This window comes from Dendrobates tinctorius, unplaced genomic scaffold (assembly GCF_039654945.1).
Source record: "Dendrobates tinctorius isolate UK_male_01 unplaced genomic scaffold, ASM3965494v1 ptg000125l, whole genome shotgun sequence".
NCBI classification, from domain to species: Eukaryota; Metazoa; Chordata; class Amphibia; order Anura; family Dendrobatidae; genus Dendrobates; species Dendrobates tinctorius.
In genome coordinates, this window is record NW_027361793.1 from 11,453,347 (window position 1) to 11,478,017 (window position 24,671).

General features: G+C 44.1%; 1 long non-coding RNA gene across 1 annotated transcript in view; it reads left to right on the forward strand.

The window, feature by feature from the left end:
- Nucleotides 1–487: 487 nt before the first annotated feature.
- Nucleotides 488–24,671, forward strand: part of LOC141047021 (uncharacterized) — a 59,990-nt gene continuing 35,806 nt past the window's right edge. The window contains exons 1-3 of the long non-coding RNA XR_012219732.1: nt 488–584; nt 688–748; nt 16,188–16,270. This is a non-coding gene — a long non-coding RNA (uncharacterized lncRNA). The remainder of the gene's footprint in view (nt 585–687; nt 749–16,187; nt 16,271–24,671) is intronic.

Consider the following 24,671-nt stretch of genomic DNA (forward strand, 5'->3'; position numbering starts at 1 on the left):
AAGATAAAAATACAAAGAAAAAAAATTTACCACACTAAACAAAGTGATCAAGATAATGTACAAAAGGCTAGAGACATAGTGGACTATATATATATATATATATATATATATATATATATATATATATATACACACACACACAAAATGAATAAAATTTAAAAAGGGTGTATGCTGAAAAACCCTATAGATACAAAATATATAAACATCTATATATGCACACATAGGACTACACATGGATCTGCGCGTTAACAGGAATGCAGTGTAAGACAAGAAGATGGTCATAGGAGATATTGCAGACTATTGGCAAACAAATATACAATACTAATCATAATGTGCTTGGATAAATGGAAAACAAAGCTGGGTGGTGGAGGAGAGCGGCTGGCTCAGGAAAGTATAGCAAACATGAGATACTAACCTCAATAGGAGTGTCAAGGTATATGGAAAGAGGACAATTTTTCAGAGTCCCAAAGTAAGGGACTAATCTCCCCTCCTCCCAGCCTCATAGTGACTCTCAACATATATAAACCGAGGCATTCTTGCCTCCACCCACAACACCGCAGATCCCTGCCGCTCTCTTGCCACAGGTCAGTACAGCAGCACCCCCTGGCGCCCTGCTTTACCCTCTGTTCCTTTTTTCTTATTATCTCTCCTTTTTTTTTCTTATTTTCTCTCCTTTTTTTCCCATAGCCCTTACTTTGGGACTCTGAAAAATTGTCCTCTTTCCATATACCTTGACACTCCTATTGAGGTTAGTATGCGCAGATCCATGTGTAGTCCTATGTGTGCATATATAGATGTTTATATATTTTGTATCTATAGGGTTTTTCAGCATACACCCTTTTTAAATTTTATTCATTTTATATATATTTATGTCCACTATGTCTCTAGTCTTTTGTACATTATCTTGATCACTTTGTTTAGTGTGGTTTTTCTTTGCATTTTTATCTTGCAGTATGGTTTGAGAAAGACCTAGGTATAGGTCAAAACGTAACCGTGTGATACTCATGTTTGGAATCTGATCTCTGTTTTATTGAAAAAAATAAATAAAAATCATAATTCCTTTAATGACTCTGATGCAAGTGACATTCAATTTTGAGTGCGACTGTCTACCCGTTGACTTTTACCTGTGGTATATCCACGTTCAGTCAGCACCTCCTCCTACAGCACGAGTGCGCGTCTTTATTTTTTCTATAATGGAAAGCGGGCTGTTCAGCACTATATATGCATCACACAGAAAACACAGCCATCAAAAAGGAGCCCAGCTGCATCCTGAAAAAAATTATAAAAAGTGCAATAAAAAGCTACAAAAAATGTATATGATAAATACATTCAATGAGGTACTGGTTATTATTTTGGCCAAAAGAGATAAGCTCGCAGCCCAGCGTCAAGGATCCCCATTTTATTGTGAGTACCTAACTAAACATCAATTCACAGCTCACAGACAGGGAAAAAGGGCTTAAAAATCCTGTAAAATTTTAGCAAAAACACATCAAGAAAAATAGCCTCGCCTTATGACCTAAGCAAGCTCCATCTGGGTGCTTTTTTCCACTAGGCAGCTAACACCTTCATCATCACTGCTATAGTGATAGGGTGGCTGTTTTCATCAGTGGAGGGCACCTGTACTGCTCCAGCCTTTATCTTTGGGAGCCTCCTGCGTCCTGCTAGTCTTTGGACAAGGTTTGGCAAGGCTATTTTTCATGAGGTGTTTTTGCTAAAATTCATGTGCACATGGTTAGTAAACTCTGCAGGTTGGACACTGCATACATCCACAGCATCAAACCTGCAGTGTCCAGTTGTTACAGCATAGTGGATGGGATTTCAAGAAATCCCATGCCCACTATGTGTGCACCAATGCCCGCGGCTCACCTGCAGATACGGACATGCGGCACTTCTTTCCAGATGCAGCATGTAAATTTATGTAGCGGAGATTACCCATACACTTTCATTAGATGCTTTAAAACCACGTTATCTTCCTAGTCACATGTGTATTAAGTGCGGGAACACAGCTTACTACAATAGAGTTGAGCGACTTTTGGTTTTTTAGGGTCGCGTTTCGTGAAACCCGACTTTTCCAAAAGTCGGGTCGAGCAAGATCGTCCGATTATAGGGAAAAGTCGGGGTCGTCCCGAAACACGAAACCCAATGTAAGTCAATGGGGAATAAAAGTCGGCAGTGAGAGGAGGACAGGAAACACACCTACAGTGCCCATTTGAATGCCAAAAGCATCAATTCTTACTTAAGCTTGTCAACCTTAATTAACTTCATAATATAGGTTACGCACTGAAAAATGGGGGTTATTTGGCTAAAGTTGTGGGGGGGGAGGGCTGGCTGCAGGTTTTCATGTGCCCTGGGCGAAAGAGCGCCCCTTTAACACATACCACAACTCATCATGCTCCGATACGGCAGAGAAATAGCGGTATAGTACAATGAAAAATACCTCACTTTTTACATCTCATGACGAGGCCCATCTATTTCTCCATACAGAATCATTGGTCCCATATAATGTTTGAAACAGTATATGATGAGCTCCACATAATGCTACAGTATATGTTGGTCCCCATGGATGAAGCTCCACTGTCTTATGGGCCCAAATAATGCTCCAAACATAATGGGCCCCATTTCTAATGCTCTAGTGTATAATGGGCCCTGTAAATGCTGCTCCAGTGTCTGATGTCCACCTTTGGAATGTTCCAGTGTATGGTGGGCCCCATCTATCATTCTCCAGAGTATAGTGCTCCCCAAAAATTGCTGTCCCAACATTGAAAACAATCAAATAAGTCTCCTCGCTAGGGAATCCCTGTACTTGTCTGGACAGGTGCTGTAGCTTGCTTAACAGCTCGCCAGCCGTTCTCACGCCCAGTATGGATTGCACGTGATTGCACAAAGGTTAGAAAGGGTACCGTATCCCTGGATAACATGTATGGATAGCGTACACATTCAAATTATATGTCTATACAGCATGAGGCAGGCTCAGACGATGTTAGGCCTAGTATGGATTGCACGTCATTGCACAAAGGTTAGAAAGGGTACCGTATCCCTGGATAACATGTATGGATAGCGAACACATTCAAAATATATGTCTATACAGCATGAGGCAGGCTCAGACGGTGTTAGGCCCAGTATGGATTGCACATGATTGCACAAAGGTTAGAAAGGGTACCGTATCCGTGGATAACATGTATGGATAGCGTACACATTCAAAATATATGTCTATACAGCATGAGGCAGGCTCAGACGATGTTAGGCCCAGTATGGATTGCACGTCATTGCACAAAGGTTAGAAAGGGTACCGTATCCCTGGATAACATGTATGGATAGCGTACACATTCAAAATATATGTCTATACAGCATGAGGCAGGCTCAGACGGTGTTAGGCCCAGTATGGATTGCACGTGATTGCACAAAGGTTAGAAAGGGTACCGTATCCCTGGATAACATGTATGGATAGCGTACACATTCAAAATATATGTCTCAGGAGGCAGGCTCAGACGGTGTCAGGCACAGTATGGATTTGACGGCCCAGATTACACAGCGGAGGAGCAGGGAGAGGTAAAGATTGCAAATGCTGGGGCCCTGCCCAAGCAAGGGGGGCCCACTCGTGGGCGTCGGTACTGGCACTGGGCCCCTCATAGTACAGCGGTGTGTCTGACGGTGGGTGTGCACCACCACCGTCAGAGACACTTGATTGCACTATGAGGGACCCTGTGCCAGTGCCCGCGCCCAAGAGTCGGCCTACCTACCTGTCCAGGGCAACACTCACACGGTGTCGTGCGCTAGGTGGTGACCCCGGCCATGGGGGGGGAGGCAGCACAGTTAGGGAGTTTTAGAAAGTGGCATATGTTGATGTTGGACATTCAGCTGATGCAAAAGGCGAAATAGGTGAAGTCCCAGGAAGAGGTGGACCAAAGCAAGCCATTTTTCTGTCACCCTATGTGTCATCAGGGGAAGGTCGGACAAAATCCTTGGAAACCCATGCGTGGTTCATTTTAATGAAGGTTAGATCATCCACATTTTGGGTTGACAGACGGGTCCTTTTTTTCTGTCAGGATTGATCCAGCTGCACTGAAGACTCTTTCCGATAGCACACTTGCAGATGGGCAAGCGAGCTCCTGTAAGGCATATTGGGCCAATTCAGGCCAGGTGTCCAGTTTAGCGGCCCAATAGTCAAAGGGGAATGACCTGTGTGGGAGAACATCGATATGGGAGGAAAAGTAGTTTGTAACCATAGTTGACAACTGCTGTCTCCTGTCACTTTCCATCGATGCAGTATTACCAGTTGTGTGAGCGGTATTTGAAAAATCAGTCCACAACATTGTCATGAAACCCCTGTCTCCAACGCCACTTCTGCTGTGTGCACCACGAACACCTCTGCCAAGCTGCCCCCGGCCCGTACGGCTCGTGTGAGAACCATCACCACTGCTGTGTGCTGGGAATGCCTCAAGCAACCGATTTACCAGAGTTGCTTGTTTATTAGCCAATATTAGGTCAAGGTTCTCCTGTGGCATGATGTTTTGTAATTTGCCTTTATAGCGTGGATCCAGGATGCTGGCCAACCAGTAGTCATCATCGTTCATCATTTTGGCAATGCGGGGGTCCCTTTTTAGGATCCGCAAGGCATAATCTGACATGTGGGCCAATGTTCCCGGTGTCAATGATGCACTGCGAGTGCTGGGTGGAGGAGCACTTTCTGGCAAATCCACATCCCTCCAGTCACGCACAAACCCTGTACCAGACCTTGCCATGCCAACATTTTCACTTGCACCACGAGATGCATCCTCCTCCCCTAAGTAATCATCCTCCTCCTCCTCCTCCTCTTCTTCCTCCACCTCGTCCAGTAGAGGTCCCTGAGCAGACAATGGCTGAATGTCATCAAGGATTCCCTCCTCCTCTTCCTCCTCATCAACAGTGGCTGCAGACGCCTGCTCCTTAAGGTGCGTCAAAGTTTGCATGAGCAGACGCATAAGTGGGATGCTAATGCTTAGGATGGCGTCGTCTGCGCTTACCAGCCGTGTGCATTCCTCAAAACACTGAAGGACTTTACAAAGGTCTTTCAGCTTCGACCACTGCACGCCTGTCAACTCCATGTCTGCTCTCAAAGTGCCTGGCCGTGTATCCTCCCACAAATGCATTATGGCCTGCCTCTGCTCGCACAGCCGCTCCACCATGTGCAGGGTGGAGTTCCACCTTGTTGCAATGTCGATAATGAGGCGGTGGTTGGGAAGGTGGAGCAATCGCTGCAGCTTCTGCATACGAACGGAGTGTACAGGTGACCGGCGGATGTGCGCGCACAGTCTTCGCACCTTCTGGAGCAGGGCTGTTAACTCCGGATAATTTTTGAGGAAGCACTGCACCACCAGGTTCAAGGTGTGAGCCAAGCAAGGTATGTGGCTGAGTTTTGAAAGGGCTATGGCTGCCACAAAATTACGGCCGTTATCACTAACTACCTTGCCTGCCTCAAGATGTACACTGCCCAGCCATGACTCAGTTTGTCGCTTCAAGTACTCGGCCAGCACCTCGGCGGTGTGTCTGTCGCCCAAACACATCATCTGCAACACAGCCTGCTGACGCTTTCCACTAGCTGCTCGATAGGGGGACACATCGTGTGCAACAGTGGCAGCTGCAGATGGAGTGCTCGTACGACTGCGCTCTGTGGACGAGCTTTCGCTTCTGGAGGAGGAGGAGGAGGAGGGTCGAACGCCTACAGCCAACTGTTTCCTATACCGTGGGCTAGGCAGCACTGTCCCACCACCGCTGTCCCCTGTGGACCCTGCATCCACCACATTAACCCAGTGCGCAGTGATGGACACGTAACGGCCCTGGCCATGCCGACTGGACCATGCATCAGTTGTGAGGTGCACCTTTCCGCTCACTGACTGCTTGAGTGCATGGACAATGCGGTCTTTCACATGATGGTGGAGGGCTGGGATGGCTTTGCGAGAGAAGAAGTGGCGACTGGGTAGGTCATAGCGTGGTACTGCATAGGCCATGAGTTCGCGGAAAGCTGTGCTTTCCACCAACCGAAAGGGCATCATCTCAAACGAGATTAGTTTGGCAATGTGGGCGTTCAAACCCAGTGTACGCGGATGAGAGACTGAGTACTTTCTTGACCTACTCATAGTGTCTGGGAGGGTGAGCTGGACTTGAGAGCTGCATATGGTGGAAGTAGCGGTGGACAGGGCGGACTGAGAGAGGGTTGATGATGGTGATGGAGTTGGTGTTCTTTCTGATGGCCTAGAATCAGTCTTTCGTTGATATAACAGTGGGATTCCCTGACTGCTGTGGCCTTGCAACGACACCTCAACATTTGCTGCTGTGCTAACCGGTGGGCTTACAGTGGGGGAAACAATGTAGCGTTGCTGACTACCTTCGTTGTGATCAGTTGCACATGTGGCACTTGAGGTTTGGTGTTGTGTCCACGCTTGCAAGTGCATGCTGGTTAAATGTCTAAGCATGCAACTGATATTCAAATTTTTCAGATTTTTCCCTCGGCTAAAGGTCTTTGCGCACTTCTTACAGATAACCTTGGCCTGATCATGAGGATTTTGTTCAAAAAAGTGCCACACTGCACTCTTCCTACTTTGGCAGACATTTTGCGGCCTAGCACGCTGTGATCTTTTGACCCTCTGGACAAGCTGTCCAGCAACTCTTTTGATGTTTGGAACCTGTCTTTGGAGTGCTCCGGGCCTGCCAGATAACAGCTGTTGCGATGTCGATGTCTGCTGTGGATGCTCCTCATCTGAGCTATTGGAAGCAGCACCCTCTTCCCCCAATGGATGCCAATCTGGGTCAACAACTGGGTCATCCATCACCTCCTCTTCTATGTCATGTGCACCTTTCTCTGTGTCACCATGTATGGTGGTATAGTGTGCGGGAAGGGGCACCTGAGTCTCATCAGGGTCAAAATCTGGCTCTGTACACTGCGAGGACAATGTAGTGCTCTGAGTGAATGTACCAGCAGAATCATCCATCAGCGGCTGTGCATCAGTGCACTCCATGTCAGATTCATCTTGGCCTGGGTAATTCACCATTTGACTTGATAATCCAGGCATGGTATGTGAAAACAGCTCCATGGAGTAATCAGTAGTATGGCCTGCGTCATCCTTCAATCTTGGTTCGGGTGAAGGACACAAGGAAAGGTGTGGTTCATGAACATGAGCCTCCAATGACGACTCAGTGCTTTTACTTTTTACAACTGAAGAAGAGGAGGCGATAGAGCTGGAGGCTGAGTCAGCAATGTAAGACAAAACTTTTTCCTGATGCTCTGCCTTTAAAAGCGGTTTGCCAACTCCTAGAAAACTAAGCGTTCGAGGCCTTATGTAGCCAGACGATGACGCAGGGTCAGCACCTCCTGCATTCGGTCCTATTTTGCTCTTGCCACTACCATCAGATCCACCACCAACACCATCATTACCAGCTGCCAACCCCCGCCCAATTCCACGGCCTCTTACACCAGCCTTCCTCATTTTTGGTAGAAATGTAGACAAAATCCAACAAACTATATAGTAATGTAAAACAAGGTACAAGGTGTCTATAGGACAGGGGAGATTTAGAATTTCTGCACACACTTGTGGACAGTGGACACTTTTGGATTGTGTGAGGCCCACTGATATCTGAGCGCTATGTGACACGCTCGATGGCACAGCTGTGACAAAAGTGACTAGAGGATAAGTGAGATTGGATTGCTTTTAAAAAAGCAGTTTGCGGAGCAGTGGGTAAACAGCAATGCCAGCGTGTCAGGAAGCCTTAAAAGGCAGCCCAACAACCAACACCACTGATACACCACAATATAGCCTCCCCTTGCACTGCACACACAGTGACTTGTGTGTTGTGCAGGCCAAATCGCTAGCAGCAGAAGCAGTTTTTTTTGTCTTCTTCCCTGCCTAACGCTCTCCCTACAGAATCAGCAGCAACCTCTCCCTATACTAAGATCGGCAGAAGTAAGATGGCGGTCGGCGTGCACGCCCTTTTATACCCCCTGTGACGCCCACCAAAGCAAGCCAATCACTTGCATGCCCTTCTGAAAGATGGTGGTGACCCATGCCTAGGTCATCACGTTGCCCACAGTGTCCGTGGATCCTGATTGGCTGAAAAAGAGCGCAAAACAAACTTTTGAAACGCGACTTTGGCGCGTAAGTCGCCGACCTCGTGGCCGACCTCATCCTAGGGTCGGGTTTCGTTTCATGAAACCCGACTTTGCCAAAAGTCGGCGACTTTTGAATTTTTTTCGACCCGTTTCGCTCAACTCTATACTACAGTACACATGTGTATTAATTTACATAATGGAGAATCTTGTGACACAGCCAGAAGTACATGACACAGGAAGTGGAGGAAAGCACAGAGAGAGGTCCCTTCCTTTTTAATAAAGAAACAATAATTTAAAAAAAAAAAATGGCATGGAGTCCCAGAGTAAAGCAGACTACTGGGACTGGTATTTCAGGCTGATAAGGATCCACTATCCATGAACCTTACAACCTGATAATACCAGGCCGCAGCAGTCTGCTTACCTTGGATAATATTACATTTTATTTTTAAAGCGCTGACATATTCCGCAGCACTTTACATTTCAGAGGGGATTTGTACTGACAATAGACATAATCACATAGATTATAACAAATACCAAGAGGAATGAGGGCCCTGCTCACGAGCTTACAGTCTATGAGGAAAGAGGTAGACACGAAAGGTGGGTGGTAACAGTTGCCCTGATTGTATGGACCAGCCATAATGTTAAGTGTGTAACAGTACAAACACAGAGGGCTAATGGATGCATAAAGCATGTGGGAACATGATGCGGGAAATCTGGTTATGGTAAAACGTTTGGCTGTGTCACACAGGGATAGATTAGGTTAATGTGTTGAGGCGATAGGCCAGTCTGAATAAATGCGTTTTCAGGGCACGCTTAAAATTGTGGGGATTGGGGACTAATCGTATTGACCTGGGAAGTGCATTCCAAAGAATTGGCGCGGCATGTGTAAAGTCTTGGAGACGGGAGTGGGAGGTTCTGACTATTGAGGATGCTAACCTCAGGTCATCAGGAGAACGGAGGGCACGGGTAGGGTGGTATACTGAAACAAGGGAGGAGATGTAAGGTGGTGCTGAGCTATGGAGGGCTTTGTGGGTGAGGGTAATAAGTTTATACTGAATTCTGGAGTGGATGGGTAGCCAGTGTAATGACTAGCACAAGGTAGAGGCATCGGTGTAACGATTGGTGAGGAATATGATCCTGGCTGCAGTATTCAAGACAGATTGGAGAGGGGAGAGTTTGGTAAGAGGGAGACCGATTAGAACAGAGTTACAATAGTCGAGACGAGAATGAATAAGAGAAACAGAAAGAGTTTTTGCTGAGTCAAAAGTAAGAAAAGGTCGAATTCTAGAAATGTTTTTGAGGTGCAGATGACAAGAGCGAGCCAGTGATCGAATGTGGGGGGCAAAGGAAAGCTTGGAATCAAGTATGACCCCAAGACAGCGGGCCTCTTGCTGGGGAGTAATAGTGGAACCACACACAGAAATGGCAATGTCAGGTATAGGTACATTAGTAGAGGGAAGAAACACCAGGAGTAGTTCACTCTTTGACAGGTTCAGTTTCAGATATAGTGAGGACATGATATTAGACACAGCGTTTAGACAATCGCCGGTGTTTTCTAGAAAGGCTGGCGTCATGTCAGGAGAAGAAGCGTATAATTGGGTGTCATCAGCATAGAGATGGTACTGGAAACCAAATCTACTGATTGTTTGACCAATAGGGGCAGTGTAGAAGGAGAAGAGGAGGGGGCCTAGAACTGATCCTTGAGGGACCCCAACAGTAAGGGGAAGGTGAGAGGATGAGGAACCGGCAAAAGACACAGTAAAGGAGCGGTCGGAGAGATAGGAGGAGAACCATGAGAGAATGGTGTCCTTGAGGCCAATGGAACAGAGCATAGTGAGGAGGAGCTGATGATCCACAGTGTCGAATGCTGCAGAGAGATCCAAGAGAATTAGCATGGAGTAATGACCATTTGATTTAGCTGTTAGCAGATCATTAGAGACTTTAGTAAGGGCAGTTTCAGTGGAGTGTAAAGAACGGAACCGGATTGGAGAGGGTCGAGAACAGTTGGGCGAGAAGATGCAAGGAGCGTGCTTACTACTTCTGTGACTGGTTCAAAATCAGAGTGAGCTAGCTGCAGTGGGGGAGGGAGGACAGTGCATGGTATGAGGTGATTGGGAGATAATTTCCTGTCGAATCTGGTCAATTTTTTCTTTGAAGTAATTGGCCAGATCGTCAGCTCGGAGCTCCGTGGTTGGGGCCTGTACTCTTGGGTTGAGTAGAGAATGAAAAGTGTCAAAGAGACGTTTTGGGATATTGGACAGTGAGGTGAAGAGGGTGTTGAAATAGGCTTGTTTGGAGAGGTGAAGTGCAGTGTTGTATGTTCTAAGCATAAACTTAAAATGGATGAAATCTTCGTGTAGATTGGATTTTCTCCACAGACGTTCGGCGCACCTGGAGCACCGCTGCAGGAAACGTGTTTGCACCGTGTGCCAGGGTTGTCGCCGTCTGCGTTGTGGTGTTCTATTTATAGGGGGTGCAAATTCATCCAGGGCACTTTGAAGTGTTTCATTGTAATGCTTCAATGCAGAATCAGGACATGAGAGGGAGGAGATAGGGCCAATGAAGACTGCAAGTTCTTCATAAGTTTCTGGGTGTTAATGGCCTGTGTTTCTATAAGTATGGACAGTGGGGGTGACCTGAGCAGCCTGGCAGTTCTTGATAGAGAGTGACAGAAGATTGTGGTCAGAGAGCGGGAGAGGGGAGTTTGCAAAATCATCCACTGCACAAAGCCGAGAGAAGACCAAGTTGAGGGAGTTTCCGTCTTCATGCGTTGGAGAATTAGTAAGCTGCGAAAGACCAAATGAGGAGGTTAGAGATAAAAGGTGAGTAGCAGATGGTGAGACTGGAAGAGCCATGGGGATGTTGAAATCTCCCATGATGAGGGTAGGGATGTCACAGGAGAGAAAATGTGGAATCCAAGTGGCAAAATCATCCAGGAACTGATGGGAGGGGCCGGGAGGACGATATACCACCGCCACTCGCATGGAGAAGGGGGTGTAGAGTCTGATGGCATGGACCTCAAAAGAAGGGAAGACTAGTGAGGGTAGTTGAGGGATAACCTGAAATGTACATATGAAAGAGCAGCAGCAGCGGTAGTGTCTGACTGCTGGATCCAGGTTTCAGTAAGAGCCAGGAGGTTAAGAGAATTAGAAAGGAAGAAGTCATGGATGAAGGAGAGGTTGTTACACACTGAGCAAGAATTCCAAAGTGCACAATTAAGAGAGACAGATGGCATGCAGGGAATATTAATAAGATTAGAGGGGTTTCTGAGTGTAGCAGTCGGGGGGTTTGACTTTCTATAACATGGGGGACCAGGGTTGGGAGCAATGTCTCCTGCGACTAAGAGGAGGATAGAAAGAGTGAGCAGATGGTTAAGTGATTTGTGAGAGCGTCTCTTATGTTGAATGGTGGGACTGACTGGATCTGTGCAATTTAACAGTGTGAAAAGAGTGTGAGTGCTATACATAGGAGAGGAAAGGAGCAAGGGGCTGAAATGGATGGAGTGTAGAGAGTTAATACCAGGGCGGTGGATGTGTGTGAATGCAGCAGCCAGGATATAAATTACACAAATGCACATTTGTTGTACTCCAAATGTACAGGGAGTAGATGTATATAAATGTCTTACCTGTCTCCTGCCCTGTCTAACTGCCATGTTATAACTGCCAGTAGTACTTTGATACATGTACTTAGATTACATGTGCATAAATGCTCCCTCTAGCTATGTCTGAATATATAGGAGGTTAAGTCTAAGATTTTTTTTTTTCTCTCTCTCTTCTCGTTAATCAATCACACTAAATTGAAACACCAGGACCCAATAAAATGTTGTGGTCAGATAAACACATGTCCAGCACTACATGGATCATAAAGCACTTTGAAAAGTTTCTTGACCTCACAACATAAGGGGACAAGCAGAGTAAGTTGAAAAAATTATATATACCAGATATAAGCTTGAATAGTTGAAAACACATAGATAGCATTCAGGATTAACTGCTTGCTGACACTGAATGGAGACACACAGGAGTGGATTCAGAGCAGAGATTGGAAAAGCTGGTTACCAGATATAAGCTTGCATAGTTGAAAACACATAGATAGCATTCAGGATTAACTGCTTGCTGCCACTGTATGGAGACACACAGGAGTGGATTCAGAGCAGAGATTGGAAAAGCTGGTTACCAGATATAAGCTTGCATAGTTGAAAACACATAGATAGCATTCAGGATTAACTGCTTGCTGACATTGAATGGAGACACATAGGAGTGGATTCAGAGCAGAGATTGGAAAAGCTGGTTACCTGTATGAAGAGAAAAGAGATGTGTGTCATATTCATCCATGTTATAACTGCCAGTAGTACTTTGATACATGTACTTAGATTACATGTGCATAAATGCCCCCTGCATAAATGCTCCCCCTAGCTATGTCTGAATATATAGGAGGTTAAGGCTAAGATTTTTTTTTCTCTCTCTCTTCTCGTTAATCAATCACACTAAATTGAAACACCAGGACCCAATAAAATGTTGTAGTCAGATAAACACATGTCCAGCACTACATGGATCATAAAGTACTTTGAAAAGTTTCTTGACGTCACAACATAAGGGGACAAGCAGAGTAAGTTGAAAAAAATTATATATACCAGATATAAGCTTGCATAGTTGAAAACACATAGCATTCAGGATTAACTGCTTGCTGACATTGAATGGAGACACACAGGAGTGGATTCAGAGCAGAGATTGGAAAAGCTGGTTACCTGTATGAAGAGAATAGAGATGTGTGTCATATTCATCCATGTTATAACTGCCAGTAGTACTTTGATACATGTACTTCGATTACATGTGCATAAATGCCCCCTGCATGATGGTTAGCAAAATTAGTGGGATCCCCTCCAAAAAAATAGTGTTGGATCCCCCTATTTTTGTTAGCTAGCCAAGGAAAAAGCAAACAGTTGCGGCCTGGCATTCTCAGGCTGGTGAGACCTATGGATTTTGGCCCTCACCAGTCTAAAAATAGCAGCCCGCAGCCACCCCATAATTGGTGTATCTAAAGATATGCCAATTGTGGCACTTTATCCGGCTCTTCCCACTTGTCCTGTAGTGGTGGCAAGTGGGGTAATATTCGTGGTGTTGATGTCACCTTTATATTGTCCTGTGACATCAAGCCCATGGCTTAGTAATGGAGAAGCGACTATAAGACACCTATCCATTACTAATCCTATAGTTACGTGGTAAATAAAGACACAGCCATAATAAAGTCCTTTAATTGAAATAATGACACCGACTCCTTTAATTAATTAATCCATACTTACTGCATCGCCTACTTCCACTGAAGCCCTCGTTCTCCTGTAAGAGAAATAAAATCAAAAAGCAACAGTATACCATACCTGTCCACCAAGCAGATATACATACTGTCCCACGATGAATCCAGCGCTGCTATATCTGGATGCCTTTAGCTAAATGGTGGCATTATGCCACCACTCAGGCTGACATCCAGACACAGCAGAGCATGAAGATGATGACCTGTGATGACCGGAGATTACTCGGTCCCTGGCGGTTACGGGCACTGCAGTTCTCGTGGTCAGCTGACCGTGAGAACCTGGCTAGTAACCAGATATAACCCGGTCCTTGACGGTCATGAGCACGACAGCTCTCATGATCAGCTCAGCTCATCATGAGAACTGCAGTGTACACGAACTTCCATCTGAAACAGGGTACGACATTATATAAATTACTACACATGCATAGTAAGCTACGTTCCCACACTTAATACGCATGTGACTAAGAAGATAATGCGGTTTCACCACATTTAATTATAGCGAATGGTTAATTTATGCAAAGGAGATGGAGCGTCTCCGCTACATAAATTGACATGCTGCAGTCTGGAAAGGCAAGTTGCATGTCCCTCTCCTCAGGTAAGCTGAAGGCGTCTCGGGACGCACAGTGGAGATGGGATTTCATGAAATCCCATCCACTATGCTGTAACATCTGGCTGCTACGGGTTTGATGCTGCAGAGATACGCAGCGTTTACTGACCATGGGAACATACCCTTACTTAGGTTCTTTCATCTCCTCAAAACATGAAAAAAATATTAAGGGTGTTATCAGCCGGCCATATAACATGGACAACAATCACATCTCATTTGTCGAACTGGTCAAAGGCTCTCTTGACCTGAGTGAGACAGCATGTAATTCTATTCAGCTGTCATCCTCAGGCCAGGAGAGCTGCCGGCCAGTCCGAGCAGTGCAATGTCCGAGTTATAAGGCCGTTTAACTGTGCCTTAATTCACATACTGAGGTTTTAAAAATATTCTGTGAATATAATTGAGAACATAATGTTAAGGTACTGTCACACTAAGTGATATCGCTAGCAATATCGCTATAACTTGTGACATTATAGCGATATTGCTAGCGACATCGCTGTGTCTGATACTTACCTACGACCCGCTCCCCCGCTGGTTATTGCTGATCGCGCGAGAACGTCCTGGACTGTTTCTCGTCACCAGCTTCCTGCGGCGCTTCCTGTGGAGAGACGAGTGACGAGCGTGGAGCCGGGCGGGAGGACGCAGGATCGCCTAGTGTGACAGGTAAGTAGCGACCCCCGTCCCCAGCGATGTCGCTGGTGAGATCTGACTGTGTGGCAGCTCACTAGCGACCACTTAGCGATGTACCAGCAATCCTGACCATGTCATATCGCTGGTCGGGATCGCTGGTACATCGCTAAGTGTGACAGTACCTTTAGTTTCAAGCCTCCTATACACATATGGTTGGATAAATATGTCATAAGCTTTTAGGAAGTCAAATTGACACAATGCAATTTACACTGTTTTTTTAATGAATTTTATTCACAAATTCCTTGAACATTTCAGTATGTTTTCCTAAAGTAAAGATGAAAAAAATCTGTGTATTACTACAATTAAAAATCTTAAAAGTAATCATCCAGTAGAGAATATAGTTTGTTCAAAGGTACATTTTGCTACTCCGGAGCCTATGTTGGCGGGCAGACATTGGGTTAATTGGTATACATTTACTGGTGAAGGATGTGAAAGCTTTACTGGATCAGTGCCAGGTGCTAGCAAAAATGTGATTCAGAGTTGTTTTTTTTTGTCTTTTTAAAAAGCTGTGTCATAGTGTAGCATACATTTTTGTGATATAGGTTTATTGTTATCCAGTAAACGCTGCAGCAGCGAGCAGATGACAACCCTTCTGGTTACTGAACAATTTCCTAACAGGAGAGCTCTCAAAGGCTCTTTGATTTGGTCAAAGCTGAATAACATATCCTTTGCTTTGATAACAGATTTTTTTTTTACCTAATTGATTAAAGGCACAGCTAAATCCAATTTTTTGTTCCATTTCAACAGACGGCTGTAATATCCCATGGGTTTCTAGAACTACAAAGGCAGCTTTGTGGACGGCACCTTGTCATGGCAAATTGTCTATGATGGTTTTCAATAAATAAATGCTTAGGGAATTTATGCATTTGGGATTAAAATGCTTTTTAGAGATACAGTACTTCAGACACATTAGCTAGAAAATGGAACACACCCAATACCAGAATCTTATAATTATCTGTGCAGATATTTATATTCGTGTGTGCTAGAAGAAGCAAACAATGCACAATAAAGTACAAATACACATTACACCTATACCAATGCAGATATAATAATTTAATGTAGACAATTAGAAGTCAATTTTATTTTACTTCTTCTTGCATATTTTACAAATTTTCAATTTGACATATTTAAAATCCTCATGACTTTTTAAGACTATAAACTACATGAACAATTTTTTAAAGCCTAACTACCAAATTCATAACATGCGGCTATGAATGTGTGTAAATGTATATTAGATCCACCATGATCATAAATCCCATCTCTATTGTAATCAGAATCACTGTTTTGTTAAAAAAGGACTTATTAGCTTCAAGTAAAAGGAGTGTTTTTACAGAAGAACTTGGCTGCTGGAAGGTGAAAAAGATGTCACTTTCTTCTAATACTTTATAGTTAATGAATTTACATGTACTATTGATTTATGCTGCCTTAACTATTCCACAAGCTGCTGTATACATCGATCAGTAAAACTTATACATAAAGTGAATGACATTGTCTTGTGTCAAGGTTAAAGAGGTTGTCCACTACTTTGGATCAGATAAAAGCATCTCCAAACAGCAATTCCTGTCGTGTGTTCCCAATATGCAATGGTTAGTACCCACCAAAATAATCCAAGGAATGCTAACTGATTAACTGGCGATATGGTAATGGATGGTCAACAGAGATGAGTGGATCACACAAGATTCAAATTCACTTGTTTGCCCAGATTTAACTGGGAAATTCAATTTGCAGATAAGTTATTTAATTTCCCTCATACTTTGACATGTACAACCCACCTAAAACATTGATAAAGACCATTCTTCATGGCAATGATATTTTCTAATGGCAGTGGCCTCCTTCAACAGGACAGTGCCCCTGTTATGCTGCAAAAATTGTTTATTAAATATTTAAGGAATGTGACAAAAATTGAAAGTGCTGGCTTGTTTTTCAAATTCGGCAGATCTTAACTGCAGCAAGCATTTACTGAATGTGCTAAAAAAAAAACCTGATCGATGGAAGACCCACGTCACAACATGCAGAACTCGAAAAACATTTCAAACTGATCAGACACATGCAAAATGGAAATAATTTGTCATGATCCATTTCCTACAGATATTTTTATAGTGTCAAAATATTCAAAAGTAAGCAAGGCAGAAAAGAGAGACTCTACATAGTGATGAGCACACCTGGATATTAGCAAAGTATGCAAATGTTTATTGAGGAACATAGACAACCACCAAAAACATTTAAAACCATACAATTCCATAGTATCCACCCCATGGGCAAATACTGTAGTGTCAAATATTTGCACCAAAATTTATTACAGATAATAATAAAGGATAAGATCACAATCAGGTTCCTAATGTTACAAAATTGTAGTCACAATGTTATCAAAAAGAACTGAAACCAATAATTAATAAATACATTTTGGTGCAAATATTTGGCACTCTATATGCCTAGGGGGTGATACTATGAATTTATATGATTTTAAATTATTTTAAGTGGTTGTGTGTTCATCAATAAACATTTTACTAATATCCAGTTGTGCTCATCATTAGGCAGTGTCTTTTCTCTTCTCATAGAACTATAGAATCATAGAATGGTAGAGTTGGAAGGGACCTCCTGGGTCATCTGGTCCAACCCCCTGCTCAAAGCAGGATTCATTAAATCATCCCAGACAGATGTCTGCCCTGCCTCTGTTTGAAGACTTCCATTGAAGGAAAAACCACCATCTCTCGTGGCAGCCTGTTCCAGTCTTTGCTCACCCTCACTGTCAAAAATTTTTTTTCTAATATTCTTCTGTCCTCACTAAATGAAGCAGAATTCATGTAGCTATACAGGCAGCTAAACCGCTATACCAGGGTCCAATAAGGAGACTGTGGTTGAATCTGTGCTTTATTGAACGTGATGGTATATTGATGCGCAGTGAAGGTATAAGCAAAACATATATACACTCAGTCAATACAGGGTACATCAGGAATACATTATACATAATACATTATAAATCAACATCTGCACTAATATGTAACCAGGGGAAGGATTGATTAACCAGGCTAATATGGGACAGGAATTAGGTACAGGAAGCATAAATACGTACCAGTGATGCTATTGGTGCGCCTTGGAGCGCAGCGCAGGCAGGGCCGTGGGGTACGCGGCATCGGGCCCGTTGACTTCAATGGGGGACGGTGTCACTGTGGCATCGACCTGGTCAGTGGCCCTGGGGCGTCCATTAAATAAAAAAATGATGAAAGGGGAAGGGGAAAAGTTGCTGGTGATGTTGTTAAAAATGAAGATAAAGTTTATAGATGGTTAAATACGTGACGCCACCTGTGGTATTCTTATTAGAAGTGACTAGCGCTGCGGTGTTGTTCCCCTGAGACTGTTGATGTGGCGCAGCTGAGGTGAAAATAGCTCTCCACAGGTAGAGCAATAGTCCCAGGGCAAAAATGTTAGATTAATAGTCAAAATGGCTGTGAACGTTGGGGTGCAGAGAAATGAGAGGAGGGCACAGAGAGGTGCAGTTTCTTTACCTTTTACTGGTTATTGGTTGCAATCCGGAGTACCACGTACAGGTGATGGAATGAGTCCGGCTCGCTTGGAGGCATTCAGGGGATCCACCTTGCCAGGTGGGGTTTAGGACCTTCCTTCTGCGCTTTGTGTGTGTGACTCTGCTGTTTGTAACTAAGCTGAGACCCTCAATTGCGTGATGATTTCACTAACCTGTACGGCTGTCAGCATGAGCCTATTCCACGGGTACCATCCTTTTCACCGTCAGCCCTGGGTTCCATATCTGCTGCCATGCCCTCATGTGTTCAATGTCTCACAGGAACTTACAGTTCCCTGTACTTTCAGATTCGATGGCAGGACATACAGCTCCTGCCCACCCAGGACTCTAGCATCCCTTTCTCTCTATTATCGCTTCACTCTGGGGTCTGCTATATGCAGTTTTAGCTTCCCCAAAGCCCCTTCTCTCTGCTATCGTCCTTCCCCTCCTGTCAGATCAGCTCTCCGTCTCTGACAGGATCTTCCAGAAAGATCTTTTTACTTCAAGTTTTACTGTCCTTTTATTTTTCCTCACAGCTGCTCTCGTTTCCATGACAACCCCCTCAGCTCATTTCTAGCTGACTCACCAACCTCCTCTGCTGGCCAGAATTTATAAGGCAGCTCCCTTTTCTGACCTGTAGCAGGAATTGTGATTTAATCTATGTTACCTGGCATGGGGGGTCCCCTTTCTGCCTCCAAGCATGACTTCAACTCATAGAGGCAGGAAATGTCACTGTGACAACCGGACTCTGGGGTGTCACATTCTCACAAGGGGAGAAGAGAAATTAGATTCTTCCTGAATGCAGGCTGAAGGAAAATGGAGAAGTGGCGAGAAATGGAGGCTGAACTAACCATAATGCTATCAGGATGCACTGCAAACTTACCAGAATGCACTGCAAAGGAGGGCAAAATGCAAGCATCAAAGTGAAAGTAAAATAACACATAAACACTGCAGTTATGATTCTGGTAACTAGATGGAGCCAAAAACACTGAAAATATTAACAAGCAGGTAATCAAGGATTAGAAATTAGATGTTAGAGACAGAACACTCCCCGTCTGGCATCAAACGGATGTCACTATCCTTTTTCTCCAAAGACAACAATAGGACCAGCTCAGTTACTAGTCTGAAGAATGTCTTAATTTTATTCCCTTTGGCCATCCTCAGTTCAACCTTGCGGACGTCGCCATCCTTACTCGGGAATGTTGCGGTTACTAGACCGAGTAGCCACTGGTTTCAGTGGACTTGACAAGTCTTTCACAAGGATGAGGTCACCAATGCCCAGGTTAGGCCTAGTAGATTGCCACTTTGTTCATGGCTGCAGGGTAGACAAATATTGTTTGCGCCACCTGTCCCAGAAAGTATTTGCAAGACTTTGTACCTGTCTCCATTGGCGCTTGTAGACGTCCTTAACGTCGAATCCTCCTGGTGGAGCACTAGACAGTCCCTTTTCTGCGGGTGAGAAGGGTAACTGGAGTCAATAACAAGGGTACCTTGGGGTTGAGTTTTCTCAATGCGCTGCTCGCTGGCATTGGAGCTTAATGAGACATTGGATTTCCACAGAGTAGGTTTCGCTTTGAACAGTGAAGATGATGTGGTTTCTAGAGAATTAAAAGTCCGTGGTAACATAGGTATTTTTGCAAAGATGCTATCATTTACATTTTTCTGTGTCACAAGCTCTGGTGATCTTGAATGAGCGAGCAATATGAGTCAGGCAAGAAATGGTTCGAGTAAGTGACTTCCAACTTGAAAATTTGTCAAATCTGTGAGATCCAAGCTGGATAGCAGAAGTCATTGTGTGAAGTGTAGACACTTGAGGGTGAATTTCTGCATCTGAGTTCTCTCCAACTAGTTCAAAGGTGTCTGTAAAACGTTCCTCAGGGTACAATAGTTTTGGTCCTGAGAGCCATGTTGTACTTCCTAGTCAACTTGCGTCAACTGCTCTACTTGCGTGATCTGCAGGATTTTGGTCCGTGGGAATGTAATGCCACTACTTTGGATGAACTGATCTCCTAATTCGTAGTGGAGCAACCCCAGGGCTGTGGGTTACTCGGTACCAGGTCAGTGTCTTAAAGGGGAAGTGTCGCGTTGGCAGTGACCCGATCTGTGGCCCTGAGTGTCCATGAAAAGTGAGGAATAAAGTTTATGTGTAGATAAATTTGTGACGCCACCTGTGGTATCTGATCAAATAGGGACCAGCGCTGCAGTGCAGATGCTCTGTGATGGATGGTAGGATGTAGCAAAGTTGGAATAGCTCTCCACAGGCAGAGCTGTCATCCCAGGGCATTTGCAGTAGATGTTAAGGAAGATGATGATGTAGTGTGAGGTAAAGTTTGTAGCAGTGCTGATTTGGTGAAGCAGGAAGAAGGCAGAAGACTCAATTGCATGTAGTTCCCAAAGCTTTAGTCACAGTTCTGGTGCACACAGCAGCCCGCTTAGTGCTATGTCCTCCAGGTGAGGAGTCTAGTAAACTTCCAGGTAGATGGAGAACACCTTTCCAGAACTCCATTCATTGTGTTCCTTTCCTGGCCGTCTCCCTGTGCTATGTGTGTGTATATACATAGAAACATGGTTATTTTCTAATTGAGAGGTGTATTTCAGACTATGTAATTCTGTATATCTGTATTTTTTGCACTTAGTTTAATATTTATAGCTATCCCCAATTGGACATGGGCACAGATTGTTGGTTTTAATTGTTTTTAACCCTTTAGTGCTTTTTTGTGATGTCAATAGGATAATATGTTGATGGATTTACAAGTGTGCACTGGTTATATGTCATGGTCTTTTTTTGCACACATTCTCTAGTTCCTCTTCCATGCATCTGGTGGCACCTTGCAACTTTTAGTGATTGTCACTAGTTATATTGTAGTGCATCCAGCCATCGTTAATTTCACTATCAAATCGGGACACACTGTCCCTGCAACACTACTTTTTCCTTCTTACATTGTCAATTCTCCACTTACATATTTTAACAATAGAAATCTAAGTCCTACCTATTTATATTCTATATAACCAGCTACTTGTATACTATCTTCTATATCACATCCTAAGTAATTTTCACTATTATCACCTACTATATTACAAAGTGCTTTTTGTCAGTTACTGCTACCAACTAAGGGGTTTGTCATTCACTCCAGCTCAAAACTTCACACTTACTAAACCCCTTGGGTGACAACCGCTGCTTTGGTTCTCCACCTGCAACAATATGGTTATCATATATTACCTTATTTTTATACTACACATCCTACAAAAATGCTTTTACTTCCTACCTACAGTCATATGTTAAAGTTTGGGCACCCCTATTAATGTTAACCTTTTTTCTTTATAACAATTTTGGTTTTTGCAACAGCTATTTCAGTTGCATATATCTAATAACTGATGGACTCAGTTATATTTCTGGATTCAAATGAGGTTTATTGTACTAACAGAAAATGTGCAATCTGCATTTAAACAAAATTTGACCTGTGCAAAAGTATGGGCACCCTTATCATTTTCTTGATCTTGATTTGAACACTCCTAACTACTTTTTACTGACTTCCTGAAGCACTAAATTGGTTTTGTAACCTCATTGAGCTTTGAACTTCATAGCCAGGTGTATCAAATCATGAGAAAAGGTATTTAAGGTGGCCACTTGCAAGTAGTTCTCCTATTTGATTCTCCTATGAAGAGTGGCATCATGGGCTCCTCAAAACAACTCTCAAATGATCTGAAAACAAAGATTATTCAACATAGCTTTTCAGGGGAAGGATTCAAAAAGTTGTCTCAGAGATTTAACCTGTCAGTTTCCACTGTGAGGAACATAGTAAGGAAATGGAAGAACACAGGTACAGTTCTTGTTAAGCCCAGAAGTGGCAGGCCAAGAAAACTATCAGAAAGGCGGAGAAGAAGAATGGTGAGAACAGTCAAGGACAATCCACAGACCACCTCCAAAGAGCTGCAGCATCATCTTGCTGCAGATGGTGTCACTGTGCATTGGTCAACAATACAGCACACTTTGCACAAGGAGAAGCTGGGAGAGTGATGCGAAAGAAGCCGTTTCTGCAAGCACGCCACAAACAGAGTTGACTGAGGTATGCAAAAGCACATTTGGACAAGCCAGTTACATTTTGGAAGAAGGTCCTGTGGACTGATGAAACAAAGATTGAGTTGTTTGGTCATACAAAAAGGCGTTATGCATGAAGGCTAAAAAACACAGCATTCCAAGAAAAACACTTGCTACCCACAGTAAAATTTGGTGGAGGTTCCATCATGCTTTGGGGCTGTGTGGCCAATGCCGGCACCGGGAATCTTGTTAAAGTTGAGGGTCGCATGGATTCAACTCAGTATCAGCAGATTCTTGACAATAATGTGCAAGAATCAGTGACGAAGTTGAAGTTACGTAGGGGATGGATATTTCAGCACGACAATGATCCAAAACACTGCTCCAAATCTACTCAGGCATTCATGCAAAGGAACAATTACAATGTTCTGGAATGGCCATCCCAGTCCCCAGACCTGAATATCATTGAACATCTGTGGGATGATTTGAAGCAGGCTGTCCATGCTCGGCGACCATCATACTTAACTGAACTGGAATTGTTTTGTAAACAGGAATGGTCACAAATACCTTCATCCAGGATCCAGGAACTCATTAATAGCTACAGGAAGCGACTAGAGGCTGTTATTTTTGCAAAAGGAGCATCTACGAAATATTAATGGCACTTTTATGTTGAGGTGCCCATACTTTTGCAGTGGTCAAATTTTGTTAAAATGCAGATTGCACATTTTCTGTTAGTACAATAAACCTCATTTGAATCCAGAAATATAACTGAGTCCATCAGTTATTAGATATATGAAACTGAAATAGCTGCTGCAAAAACCAAAATTGTTATAAAGAAAAAGGTTAACATTAATAGGGGTGCCCAAACTTTAACATATGACTGTATATCGTTATCACTATTAATATACATTGCTACAATAATTATTATATACACTGTCAATATAAATTTCCTATACATGGTATAATATTGGAATAAAGTTGGAATAGCTCTCCTCAAGCAGAGCAGTCATCCCAGGGAAGTTGCAGTAGATGTTAAGGAAGATGATGATGTAGTTTGAGGTAAAGGTTGTAGCAGTGTTGAGTTGGTGAAGCAGGAAGAAGGCAGAAGACACAATTGCATGTAGTTCTCAAAGCTTTACTCACAGTTCTGGTGCGCACAGCTGCCCGCTTAGTGCTACGTCCTCCAGGTGAGGGGTCTAGCAAACTTCCAGGTAGATGGAGAACACCTTTCCAGAACTCCCTTCAGTGTGTTCCTTTCCTGGCCATCTCCCTGTGCTGATTTCCTCCCTCCTTCCAGCACCTTCACAAACAGTGTCCTAAGCCAGCAGACTCGGATCTTGTCGGGCATAACCTCTAGGTCCCTGGATCCTATGTGTCTGCCTTTTCAGCGATGTATTTGTGGATTTGGCTGCAGCAACTGCAATGCTCACAACCTCTGGTTAATCTAGCTGAGTCCGTTGTTCACTCCACTAGTTATAGGTCCAGTCCCTATACTGCGACCTGAATCCTCCACCTGACGGCTATCAGCCTGGAATGAGCACCACGGACAGTATGGTCGCTGTACCATGCCTCTAGGATCCTTTCCCTCTTCCAGGAAGCTTTTCTCAGTCTCTGTTTTTCCCAGTAGCTCCTCCAGCATACGAGCTGCTGGACCACAAGTCCTCTCACTTCTCCCCCAAGGTGGAAACTGAAACTCACTTTCTACAGTTCTCCTGCTCTCAACCTAAGCTCCACCTTACTCCTAACACCCTTTCACCACCCAGGCAGAGTTGAGATCCTCCTCTCATGGAGTCCATCCAAATGCCCTGCTGCTATAGGGTGGATGTTGGATGCAGGAGTAGGGTACTGTCAGGTGTCCCCACCTTACCTGGAAAGTGGGATACTACACCTCTGGATGAGGTGCAGTACCTCTGTGGCGACCGAACCCCCTGGGGAGCCACAGTAGCACTCTGTTGTTGACATAAATGCAGAATCATCTAGTTTCATTATGGACATATCCCAGGACTACTTTGCTGTCTGAGTAGAACTTGGCTTGTGTCAGGTCAATATCCATCTTGGATGCGATGAACTCTGCTAACTCAATGGCTAAGACTGCAGCACAAAGCTCTAACCTGGGTATAGTGTGCTCTGGCTGTGGAGCAAATTTGGCCTTCCCCATAACGAACCCAATGTGGCTCTGACATTTGGAGTCTACAGTTTTGAGATAGGCAACAGCAGCAATTGCTTTGACAGAAGCATCTGCAAATACATACAGTCTTTGGTTCTGTATTTCTGTAGACGGCATAGGGGTGTATGATCTTGGCACATTCAGGTTGGAGAGGGCTGCTAAAGAGTTCTTCCATACTTCCAACTGGATTCTCTTATCAGGTGGCAGAGGTGCATCCCAGTCAGAAGTCTCCTTAGTTCAGTCTCTTAGTAAGGCTTTGCCTTG